Source organism: Globicephala melas, chromosome 18 (genome assembly GCF_963455315.2).
Source record: "Globicephala melas chromosome 18, mGloMel1.2, whole genome shotgun sequence".
Taxonomy (NCBI): Eukaryota; Metazoa; Chordata; class Mammalia; order Artiodactyla; family Delphinidae; genus Globicephala; species Globicephala melas.
Window position 1 is genome coordinate 53501008 of NC_083331.1, and position 12331 is coordinate 53513338.

Consider the following 12331-nt stretch of genomic DNA (forward strand, 5'->3'; position numbering starts at 1 on the left):
GAAAATAAATAAGTAAACACAAGCTTTAAATGATACATTAACTAGGATGGACTTAATTGATATTTATAGGACATTCCATCCAAAAACAGCAATACACTTTCTTCTCAAGTGCACATGGAACATTCTCCAGGATAGATCATATCTAGGATCACAAATCAAGCCTTGGTAAATTTAAGAAAATTCAAATCATATCAAGTATCTCTTCTGAACACAATGCTATGAGACTAGATATCAATTACAGGAAAAAAGTCTGTAAAAAATACAAACACATGGAGGCTAAATAGTACACTACTAAATAACCAAGAGATCACTGATGAAATCAAAGAGGAAATAAAAAAGTATGTAGAAACAAGTGACAATGAAAACACTACGACCCAAAACCTATGGGATGCAGCAAAAGCAGTTCTAAGAGGGAAGTATATAGCAATACAGTCCTACCTCAAGAAACAAGAAAAATATCAAATAAACAACCTAACCTTACATGTAAAGCAATTAGAGAAAGAACAAAAAAAACCCCGAAAGTTAGCAGAAAGAAAGAAATCATAAAGATAAGATCAGAAATAAATGAAAAAGAAATGAAGGAAACAATAGCAAAAATCAATAAAACTAAAAGCTGGTTCTCTGAGAAGATAAACAAAATTGATAAACCATTAGCCAGACTCATAAGGAAAAAAAAGGGAGAAGACTCAAATCAATAGAATTAGAAATGAAAAAAAAGAAGTAACAACTGACACTGCAGAAATACAAAGGATCATGAGAGATTACTACAAGCAACTATAAGCCAATAAAATGGACAACCTGGAAGAAATGGACAAATTCTTAGAAATGCACAATCTTCTGAGACTGAACCAGGAAGAAATAGAAAATATGAACAGACCAATCACAAGCACTGAAATTGAAACTGTGATTAAAAATTTTCCAACAAACAAAAGCCCAGGTCCAGATGGCTTCACAGGCGAATTCTATCAAGCAATTAGAGAAGAGTTAACACCTATCGTTCTCAAACTCATCCAAAATATAGCAGAGGGAGGAACACTCCCAAGTTCCTTCTACGAGGCCACCATCACCCTGATACCAAAAACAGACAAAGATGTCACAAAGAAAAAAAACTACAGGACAATATCACTGATGAACATAGATGCAAAAATCCTCAACAAAATACTAGCAAACAGAATCCAACAGCACATTAAAAGGTTCATACTCCATGATCAAGTGGAGTTTATCCCAGGAATGTAAGGGTTCTTCAGTATACACAAATCAATCAATGTGATACACCATATTAACATATTGAAGGAGAAAAACCATATGATCATCTCAGTAGATGGAAAACAAGCTTTCGACAAAATTCAATACATATTTATGATAAAAACCCTCCAGAAAGTAGGCATAGAGGGAACTTACCTCAACATAATAAAGGCCATATACAACAAGCCCACAGCCAACATTGTCCTCAATGGACAACTGAAACCATTTCCACTAAGATCAGGAACAAGACAAGGTTGCCCACTCTCACCACTATTATTCAACATAGTTTCGGAAGTTTTAGCCACAGCAATCAGAGAACAAAAAGAAATAAAAGGAATCCAAATCGGAAAAGAAGAAGTAAATCTGTCACTGTTTGCAGATGACATGATACTATACATAGAGAATCCTAAAGATGCTACCAGAAAACTACTAGAGCTAAATCAATGAATTTAGTAAAGTAGCAGGATACAAAATTAATGCACAGAAATCTCTTGCATTCCTATACACTAATGATGAAAAATCTGAAAGAGAAATTAAGGAAAAACTCCCATTTACCATTGCAACAAAAAGAGTAAAATATCTAGGAATAAACCTACCTAAGGAGCCAAAAACCTGTATGCAGAAGACTATAAGACACTGATGAGGGCTTCCCTGGTGGCTCAGTGGTTAAGAGTCTGCCTGCCGATTGCAGGGGACACGGGTTTGTGCCCCGGTCCGGGAAGATCCCACATGCCGCAGAGCGTCTGGGCCCATGAGCCATGGCCGCTGAGCCTGCGCGTCCGGAGCCTGTGCTCCACAAAGGGAGAGGTCACAACAGTGAGAGGCCTGCGTACCACAAAAAAAAAAAAAAAAAAAAAAGACACTGATGAAGGAAATTAATGAAACAAACAGATGGAGAGAGATACCATGTTCTTGGATTGGAAGAATCAACATTGTGAAAATGACTGTACTACCCAAAGCAATCTACAGATTCAATGCAATCCCTTTCAAACTACCAATGAAATTTTTCACAGAACTAGAACAACAAATTTCATAGTTTGTATGGAAACACAAAAGATCCCAAATAGCCAAAGCAATCCTGAGAATGAAAAGCAGATCTGGAGGAATCAGGCTCCCGGACTTCAGACTATACTACAAAGCTACAGTAATCAATACAGTATGGTACTGGCACAAAAACAGAAATATAGATCAGTGGAACAGGATAGAAAGCCCAGAGATAAACCCATGCACATATGGTCACCTTACTTTTGATAAAGGAGGCAAGAATATACAATGGAGAAAAGCCAGCCTCTTCAATAAGTGGTGCTGGGAAAACAGGACAGGTACATGTAAAAGTATGAGTGTAGATCACTCCCTAACACCATACACAAAGATAAACTCAAAATGGATTCAAGACCTAAATGTGAGGCCAGACACCATCAAACTCTTAGATGAAAAACATAGGAAGAACACTAAATGACATAAATCACAGCAAGATCCTTTTTGACCCACCTCCTAGAGAAATGGAAATAAAAACTAAAATAAAGAAATGGGACCTAATGAAACTTAAAAGCTTTTGCACAGCAAAGGAAACCATAAACAAGACAAAAAGACAACCCTCAGAATGGGAGAAAATATTTGTAAACTAAGCAACGGACAAAGGATTAATCTCCAAAATATACAAGCAGCTCATGCATCTCAATATCAAAAAAACAAACAACCCAATCCAAAAATGGGCAGAAGGCTTAAATAGACATTTCTCCAAGGAAGACATACAGATTGCCAACAAACACATGAAAGGATGCTCAATATCACTAATCATTAGAGAAATGGAAATCAAAAGCACAATGAGGTATCACCTCATGGTCAGAGTGGCCGTCATCAAAAAGTCTAGAAAAAATAAATGCTGAAGAGGGTGTGCAGAAAAGGGAACCCTCTTGCACTGTTGGTGGGAATGTAAATTGATACAGTCACTATGGAGAACAATATGGAGTTTCCTTACAAAATTAAAAATAGAGCTACATACGACCCAGCAATCCCACTACTGGGCATATACCCTGAGAAAATGATCATTCAAGAAGAGTCATGTACCACAATGTTCATTGCAGCTCTATTTACCATACCTAGGACATGGAAGCAACCTAAGTGTCCATCAACAGATGAATGGATAAAGAAGATGTGGCACATATATACAATGGAATATTACTCCACCCTAAAAAGAAATGAAATTGAGTTATTTGTAGTGAGGTGGATGAACCTAGAGTCTATCATACAGAGGGAAGTAAGTCAGAAAGAGAAAACCAAATACCATATGCTAACACATATATATGGAATCTAAAAAATAAAATGGTTCTGATGAACCTAGGGGCAGGACAGGAATAAAAATGCAGACATAGAGAATGGACTTGAGGACACAGGGAGGGGGAAGGGTAAGCTGAGATGAAGTGAGAGAGTAACGTTGACATATATACACTACCAAAAGTAAAATAGATGGCTAGTGGGAAGCGGCTGAATAGCACAGGTAGATCAGCTCGGTGCTTTGTTACCACCTAGAGGAGTGGGATAGGGAGGGTGGGAGGGAGGCACAAGAGGGAGGGGATATGGGGATATATGTATATGTATAACTGAGTCACTTTGTTATACAGCAGAAACTAACACCCCATTGTAAAGCAATTATACTCCAATAAACATGTTTAAGAAAAAAAGAATATAGCATTGATTAAGATTCAAATCTGATGTAAACCCTTGGTATCAATTGTGTTTTTCACAGGATATGGGCATGCATAACTTTTTACCTGTTTTACCTCCGGGACAAAATGGTTACTGACAACATATGTTGTGAACAAATTTGTTCCTTTATTTGTAATGCTTGTAAGTCATGTGAACATGCAATTATTACTTGACATTTGAAATATGTTTCAGGTGAAACGTGAAACTTTTTATGCACTGGAAAAACTTGGAAATCCTTCAGGTAGAGGATTATATTTATGGTATAACTTTCAATATTCCATTATATCCCTTTATTTTAAATCATTTATTAGATAGCCATAAAACATCACTTCAAGACTAATCTTCATGTTTGTGTGTTTTTAAATAAATTTATTTATTTTATTTCTGGCTGCATTGGGCTTTCTCTAGTTGCAGCAAGCGGGGGCTACTCTTCGTGTTGGTGCATGGGCTTCTCATTGCGGTGGCTTCAGTAGTTGTGGCACACGGGTTTGATCAAGCCCCTTGTTGTGTTTTTTAAATGTGATGATTATACCAAATAAATATACTTTCCATATTTCATCAATTGTAAGATGCAGGTTTTTTTTTTTTTTTTTACATCTTAACATCTCTGGGGACTTCCCTGGTGGTGCAGTGGATAAGAATCCACCTGCCAATGCAGGGGACACGCGTTCAATCCCTGGTCTGGGAAGATCCCACATGTCGTGGAGCAACTAAGCCCGTGTGCCACAACTACTGAGCCTGTGTGCCACAGTTACTGAAGCCCGCGTGCCTAGAGCTCGTGGTCTGCAACAAGAGAAGTCACTGCAATGAGAAGCCCGCGCGCTGCAACGAAGAGTACATCCCGCTCGCTGCAACTAGAGAAAGTCTATGTGCAGCAGTGAAGACCCAAAGCAGCCAAAAATAAATTTAAAAAAAAATAAATAAATGAATTAAAAAAACACTGCAGTAAATGTGTCTGTAAATGGAACTACCATAATATAGGATATTTCCTTAAAACAGACCCCCTATTAGTGGAATTTTTAGATTTATGAATATTATTTATAATTATCAATAAATTATTAAGAACTTTTTTTTTTTTTTTTTTTTGCAGTACGCGGCCCTCTCACTGCTGTGGCCTCTCCCGTTGCGGAGCACAGGCTCCGGATGCGCAGGTTCAGTGGCCATGGCTCACAGGCCCAGCCGCTCCATGGCATGTGGGATCCTCCTGGACCGGGGCACAAACCTGCATCCCCTGCATCGGCAGGTGGACTCTCAACCACTGCGCCACCAGGGAAGCCCTAAGAACATTTTTGAAAACTACTCAAAGGTGAGGTATTCCCATGCAATGCTTTTATTTTTCAACTGAATCAAGGAAAATTAATTATCCTTTTGGGTTTTTTCTTTGCTTTTGAAAGACCTAGATAATTCAGGTAATAACCCAAATCAATCTCTTCCTTTACCTGATAGAGTGGGTTCAAAAAACCAATTAATTCCCTCCACGACTTTTTTTTTTCTCCAATTCTCTTGCTATGAGTGATGAATCTCCAGCATATTCACCTGAAACTTCACTGTTAATATGTCCTGACCCACTATTTTATGCATGTCTTTATTAAAAAGAGTCAGCATTATGGAAGTACGCGTTTTCAAGATCAAATTTAGAACTGTTGAAATATTGGTACCTAAGAAAAATTGGAACAATTACTCCTGTAAAAATATATGTTTAGAGTGGTGGGACTATTGTTGGTGTTCTGTCAAAAGCAGAAACTAACATTAGAAATCTTACAGTTTTTTCTTGTGATGAGGACTTTTTTTTTTTTTTTTTGGCCGCACTGTGGGGCATGTGGGACTTCAGTTCCCCCGACCAGGGATTGAACCCGCACCCCTTGCAGTGGAAGTGTGGAGTCTTAACACTGCAACACAACTTATCTCTACTTCGGTTAATTTTGTTTTGGTGCCCAGATTAAATATATGAAACAGGGACAACTTTCAAACTTCTTGGTAGTACATTATTAAAATCCTATTAATAAATGCCTAGCTATCCATGCCCATCAGTATTCTGCTGCACTTATCTGAAATTTTCTGGAAAGAATTCTTAGAACCTGTCCTTTCTTAAAGACAAAACTTAATGAAGTTACTTAACCAACAAATGTGTGACCAAGTTTGCTGTAGGTCGGAGCTAATGTGATTATTTATGTAAAACCATAATCCATTAACTTTTGTGTTCTCCAGATTAATTTGTTGTATGGAATCTAGCCCAGTTTCGTGTTCTTATTTCCTAATACTTCTGGAAGTATTTGAAATGAGGCTCCAGATTGTCTTGTCACTGAGCAAGGTGAAAGGGTTTTCTTCCTCCGTGTGATGAGTCCTTCTCCCTCTCCTCCTTTTCCTCGTCCCCTTTTTCCTTCCTTCCTGCGCGTGCACACACACACACACACACACACGCTACATATATATATGTGTGTGTGCGTGTGTGTGTGTCAATAAGTGAGTAGATACCATATCAACATCAGGAACTTATCAAGTCAATTCAGCAGGAAATACCTTTCATCTCACTTGATCTCACTGTATTTTAAAATTATTGTTTCTGAGTAAACATGTGAATCCCTGAGGTGAATGTGCCTTTCTGATGACCATTTTACCTCTTCACTGTGCAAATCTTTCCTTGGATCTTGAAAGTAGTGAGGGGGGCTTCCCTGGTGGTGCAGTGGTTGAGAGTCCGCCAGCCGATGCAGGGGACGTGGGTTCGTGCCCCAGTCCGGGAAGATCCCACATGCCGCGGAGCGGCTGGGCCCGTGAGCTATGGCCGCTGAGCCTGCGCGTCCGGAGCCTGTGCTACGCAGCGGGAGAGGCCACAACAGTGAGAGGCCCACGTACCGCAAAAAAAAAAAAAAAAAAAAAAAAGTAGTGAGGGACTCTTATTCATCTCCACTCCAGTTGTACAAATAGGTTGCCTCTCTCAACACACATTCCAAACTCCTTCTCCCTTGACTTCTTCTACAAAATTGAGAGGAAAAAGTAACACTCAAGATCCCATCTCCTGTAAGCCAGAGCAACGATGTAGCATAGTTCTAGGCAAGTAGATAGGGAGGGAAGTTCTGAGGGAGGCCTTCCCTCCTTTTCTTGCCAAATAGAAAGGCAAACCTTGAAGGAAAGGGATTTTACCCTTCCCTTTGCACACTTCCTTTTTGTTGTCTGCAATGCCAGAGCTTTAGCAGCTGTTTTATGACCATGAGGATGAGAGTCATATGCTAAAGAATGGCAGGACAGAAAAATAAAAACATCCTGATTCCTAGGGCAGTGAGATTCTTGTTATTTGAGAAACATTTTCCTCTTCCTTTGGTCATTGTTTGCTTGGTTCTTTGTTATTCACAACCAAGCTCGACCCTAACTCACCCACACATCTTACTATCACCCCTCTCCACACTGTACTTGTTTTCTTCTGAGGTAGTGTAGGGCTGTCATATCTTCACATCCTACACTCTGAGGGGCTGCCAGCCAGAGCAACTGATGCATTTCTATTCCCACTTCCCACTTGAGGCACAGAATGTCCAAAAAAAAAAAGACAGTGGAGTGGCAGGGATCACGGTGGGCGCAAATTCTAACTTATTTTACCTACCTGATCTCTTTCATTTGTTTATTTTGAACTCTTTTGTGCAGAGAATAATTTTTGCCGTCCTCTGCCCGGCTCTCAGTCACCGAATGCCTCTCTATGGTAACATGACCTGCATTTTTCACTTGTTTCACCTAGAAGTATACCCAAGCAACTATTTTTATATTAACTACAGATCTATAATGAAAATATCTCATAATGTAAGGATGGAGGGGCAGATTTATTATTTAGAGCCATAATCACATTCCAGAGGAGCAGGGTGATACAGGATTTGATAAATTTGGATTACGCAAAGGTAGGCCTATAATGAAATTTGGACAAGAGGCTATAAGAGAGTGAGAAACATCAGGGGTTACACAGAAAGAACAGCTAGAGAAGAGAAAGGGCCACATGAGGAAGGAAAGGCCAGAGAGGTGATTTAGGTTGGAGTCTTAAACTGGGTAAAATGGTCACGGGGAAAAAACATCACAGCCATTAGGGTAGCCAGAGGACTTTGGAATAATATGGATGTAGTATTTAGTTTGAATGGATGCCCTGCTTGAATGTAAAACCTCTTATATATCTTCCCGCATCTTCAGTTAAATTTGCTACATTCCTAAATGATTTGGGGAGGGGAACTGTCACCCTTGGTTCAATACCATGACAGATAGATGTTGGGAAAGTAGAGTAACTCCATAAATTCAACTGAAACTGCTGCTGACAGCCGATGTTCTAAGGCTTCCAGAAAATCACTGAAATCATGTGGAGTAAGGTTTGAGGCAATGCCTGCCTTCAAAAGCCATGTAAACCCAGGTGGTGTGTTAGTTCACCATTCATAAGAATGATTCAATGATATTAACAGTTAGAAGAGTCTATCCTAATAGAAAGGTGTAGAGTTTTGCTCAAACATTCTTCCAGATTTGAGAAAGTTTGGGGAGAAAACTTTTGTTTTTCCCTAAAACTTTGCCCTTTTTTCCCCCTATATATAATGTAAGCTTAAGAGTGGAAGAACTGGGTGGGGACTTCCCTCGTGGTCCAGTGGTTAAGAATCTGCCTTCCAACGCAGGGGATGCAGGTTCAATTCCTGGTCGGGGAACTAGGATCCCACATGCCACGGGGCAACTTAAGGCCCCATGCCACAACTACTGAGCCTGCATGCCATAACTACTGAGCCTGCGCACCACAACTACCGAGCCTGCGTGCCATACTAGAGAGAAGCCTGAGCACTGCAACTAAGACCCGATGCAGCCAAAAATAAATAAATAAATAAATAAATAAATAAACCTTTAAAAAAAAAAAAGAGTGGAGGAACTATGTTTTGCTTTCCAGTAGATTCCCAGGATCCAGGGCAGTGCTAGTCATACAATAGTCTCAATAAACACTTTGGTTAAATAAAATTAATTTTATTAAAATGCAGAAATACATTTTAAAGATATGAAATTAGGAGAATATAGAATTGATAAGGAGCTTTGACTTTTTTTGCTCCAAGTGCCATTTAAAGATAATATCTTATTTAAAAGTTCCATTGGAGGCCCAGAACGTACATTGCTATAGATGCATTTAGATCCTTTGATGAAGCAGCACAAAACTTTCTACAGTATCCTACTTCTACATTGGATGAAAAATGTCACTTGTCACTTTTTTTTTTTCCAAGATTGTTTTGCCAAACCTCATTCATGGTAGAGTTTTTGTTTATTACCCTTTGCATTTATTTTGAAGCTAAAATACAATGCTATTTTTAATGAATTTGGAATTCATGGTTCAAGAAATTTTAAGCAAGTCAATGTAAATATAAGTAATTATATATCATGGAAACTTAGAAATAATCTATTTTAATCACCTTGACTTAAGGCCAGCCCACTCTGAAATGCTGTCACAATTGCTTTTATCACATGTTCTCAGGGTTGTTAGTAGAAAAGCACAACTGATATACATACTTCACATAAAAGATAATTAGTGTCTGAATATAGACTACTACGTATGCAAGTATTTTCTTGAAAAATACTGATATTTCTCAGTATGTTTTACTGCAAACTTCTTTCTCCCCAATTTTTCCCACATACTTCATTATCTAAAGATGACTCTTTCCCTCAAAAGCAATAGAGGCCATCAGACAAACACTTCCTCAATTGAACTTTATGTTTTCCCTTCTCAATTATGAATCAGTTTCATTGTTTTCCATTGGTTTCAAAATCCAAGAGAGGTGATGGATTGTATCAATGTAAATATCCTGGCCACCATATTCCACTATAATTAAAAAAAAACACTGTTGGAGAAACTGGTTAAAGTGTACAATTTCTCTCTTTTTTTTTTAAACAACTGCATGTGAATCTACAATTATCTGAATAAAAATTTCAATTGAAATAAAATCCAAGAGAAGTCTGTTTCCAGGCAAGAGAGGTTGACTTTGGAAATGCAGGCAGTGGTGATAGTTAATGTAAAATACAATCTGGATTATTAATTAATTAATTAATATGTTGCAATATGTGATGTCTTTCTGCTACTGAAGATAATCCCTACCACTTTACTTCAGATTTATCTCTTCTTTCAATGAGAGGATATTTCTCCTTTGAATAATTCCTGCTTTACCAAGCCTTCCATTTTTCCTTTTTGAATATTATAGTGGCATTACTTAATTGTTCCCCAAATTTATTGTTTTATTGCAACTTCCAAAGCTGTTAATTTCTGACTTTGTGAACCTGTGTGGCTTCTTTCAAAATTAGGCCTCCTGGAAGTCGAGAGGAGAAAAGATATTTTGTTAAGGAATGTCTTCTGCCTGCAGACTGGTATCAAACATGACTTGAAATCTGATTATCTGGTTTCTGGTAGGGTTGGAAATACTAAATTCCTGACCCCAAGCTCAGGTTAATATAAACAAGCAGGGAGGGAAAGGACTTAGGAAGAGATAAATTTAGGGTGCAGGAAGGGCCTGATTTACCAATCTTCTTCCCAGGTCCTCTGTTGAGCCTTCTTGGTTCCCCACCAGGAGGCATGGGGCCCATTATATTTGCCTTGTCAGTTCTGTGGTTTTGGGTGGAAACTATTATACTGAGGGCTAGGAGTATGGGAGAAACCAAACCTGGGCTACTAGGAAACAGAAACTCCTGGGCCCAGGTCTGGGTTTAACAACTCTAACCAGATAACATCTATGGCTTTAACTACTAGCCCTGTTATGAAGCAGAAACAAATCGGTAAGAATCTTTCTCAGTTTCCTTAGAGAGCAGTATTACCAATAAAATCCAACCAAGCCTGGCTAAACATAGCCTATATTTGCTCAACCCCCATCTATTCATAGACCCCAAATTCACACTGTGAGAATGTTGACTGCTAAAGCAGTCAGCTGTCAGATGAAGCAGCCATTCCACTGTCCATCTCTGATGTTACAATGGAGAGAAACGGAGTGAAACTCCCCAGAAAGCTGTCCTAGGAACTGTTCCATTTAATGATGAGTAGAGACCACTGTTGAATTTGATTCTCCTTTTTCCCCAAGTGGGAGGTTTTATTGTGATGATCCCATTCCTCCCTCCACTAGTAGGTTCTGGATATTATGTTGTGGACAGCTGCTCAGTTGCTGTAGGTACTTGAATGCTTCCTCTTGGAAAAGATTGCCCCTGACATCTTAGAGACCCTGGGATTGTCTTAGATGAAGTAACTGGAAAGGCTTTTGAGTTCACTTCATTTGGGGAAGCAGGAAGTATATTTCCCACAGGCATCAGTATTTTTGAAAGTGTGCATCTTGGATGAAAGGTGTATTTGGATGCCAGTTGCTGTAACCAAAGGTGTGGACTGTAATGGAATCACCTTTTGGTTTTCTCCCTGAATCTTTGCCCTCCTTTTCCCTTCTCTCACCAGCAGTCTCTCATTGGGGAAACCATGAGGTCCCAAGGAAGCTGATCCCATTGCTGACTCTAGTGACTAGTTTTCACTAGAGAAGCAGAAACTTATCAAAACATTCTTAAAGCTGACTTTACTCCTGCATCATTTTACTTTAGAGAGTCAATAAATTCTCTTTGTTGTTTAAGCAATTCAAGTTGGATTTCATATTTGTCACATAACAGAAAAACATATTCACTGCTCAAATCTCTGAAAAGAAAAAAAAGTGAAACGTTAGCTTCTATCTCCTTTTATTTATTTATTTATTTTTTAACGTCTTTATTGGAGTATAATTGCTTTACAATGGTGTGTTAGTTTATGCTTTATAACAAAGTGAATCATCTATACATATACATATATCCCTATATCTCTTCCCTCCTCCATCTCCCTCCCTCCCACCCTCTCTATTCCACCCCTCTAGGTGGTCACAAAGCACTGAGCTGATGTCCCTGTGCTATGCGGCTGCTTCCCACTAGCTATCTTATTTTACGTTTGGTAGTGTATACATGTCCCTGCCACTCTCTCACTTTGTCCCAGTTTACCCTTCCCCTCCCTGTATCCTCAACTCCATTCTCTAGTAGGTCTGCATCTTTATTCCCGTCTTGCCCCTAGGTTCTTCATGACCATTTTTTTTTTTTAGATTACATATATATGTGTTAGCATATAGTATTTGTTTTTCTCTTTCTGACTTACTTCACTCTGTATGACAGTCTCTAGGTCCATCCACCTCACTACAAATAACTCAAGTTTTGTTCCTTTTAGCTATCATTTTATTATTCTTGTCTTTACAGCTACAGTTGTTGAAAATATAATGTTTGCTTTTTCTTGGCAATTCCTCTTCTTTTGTCTACTTGACAAACCACTGATTTCTGCTTTCTACCTTCATCACTGTATAGACACAACTATTGACAAGGACATAGATGGCTTGCAAATAGT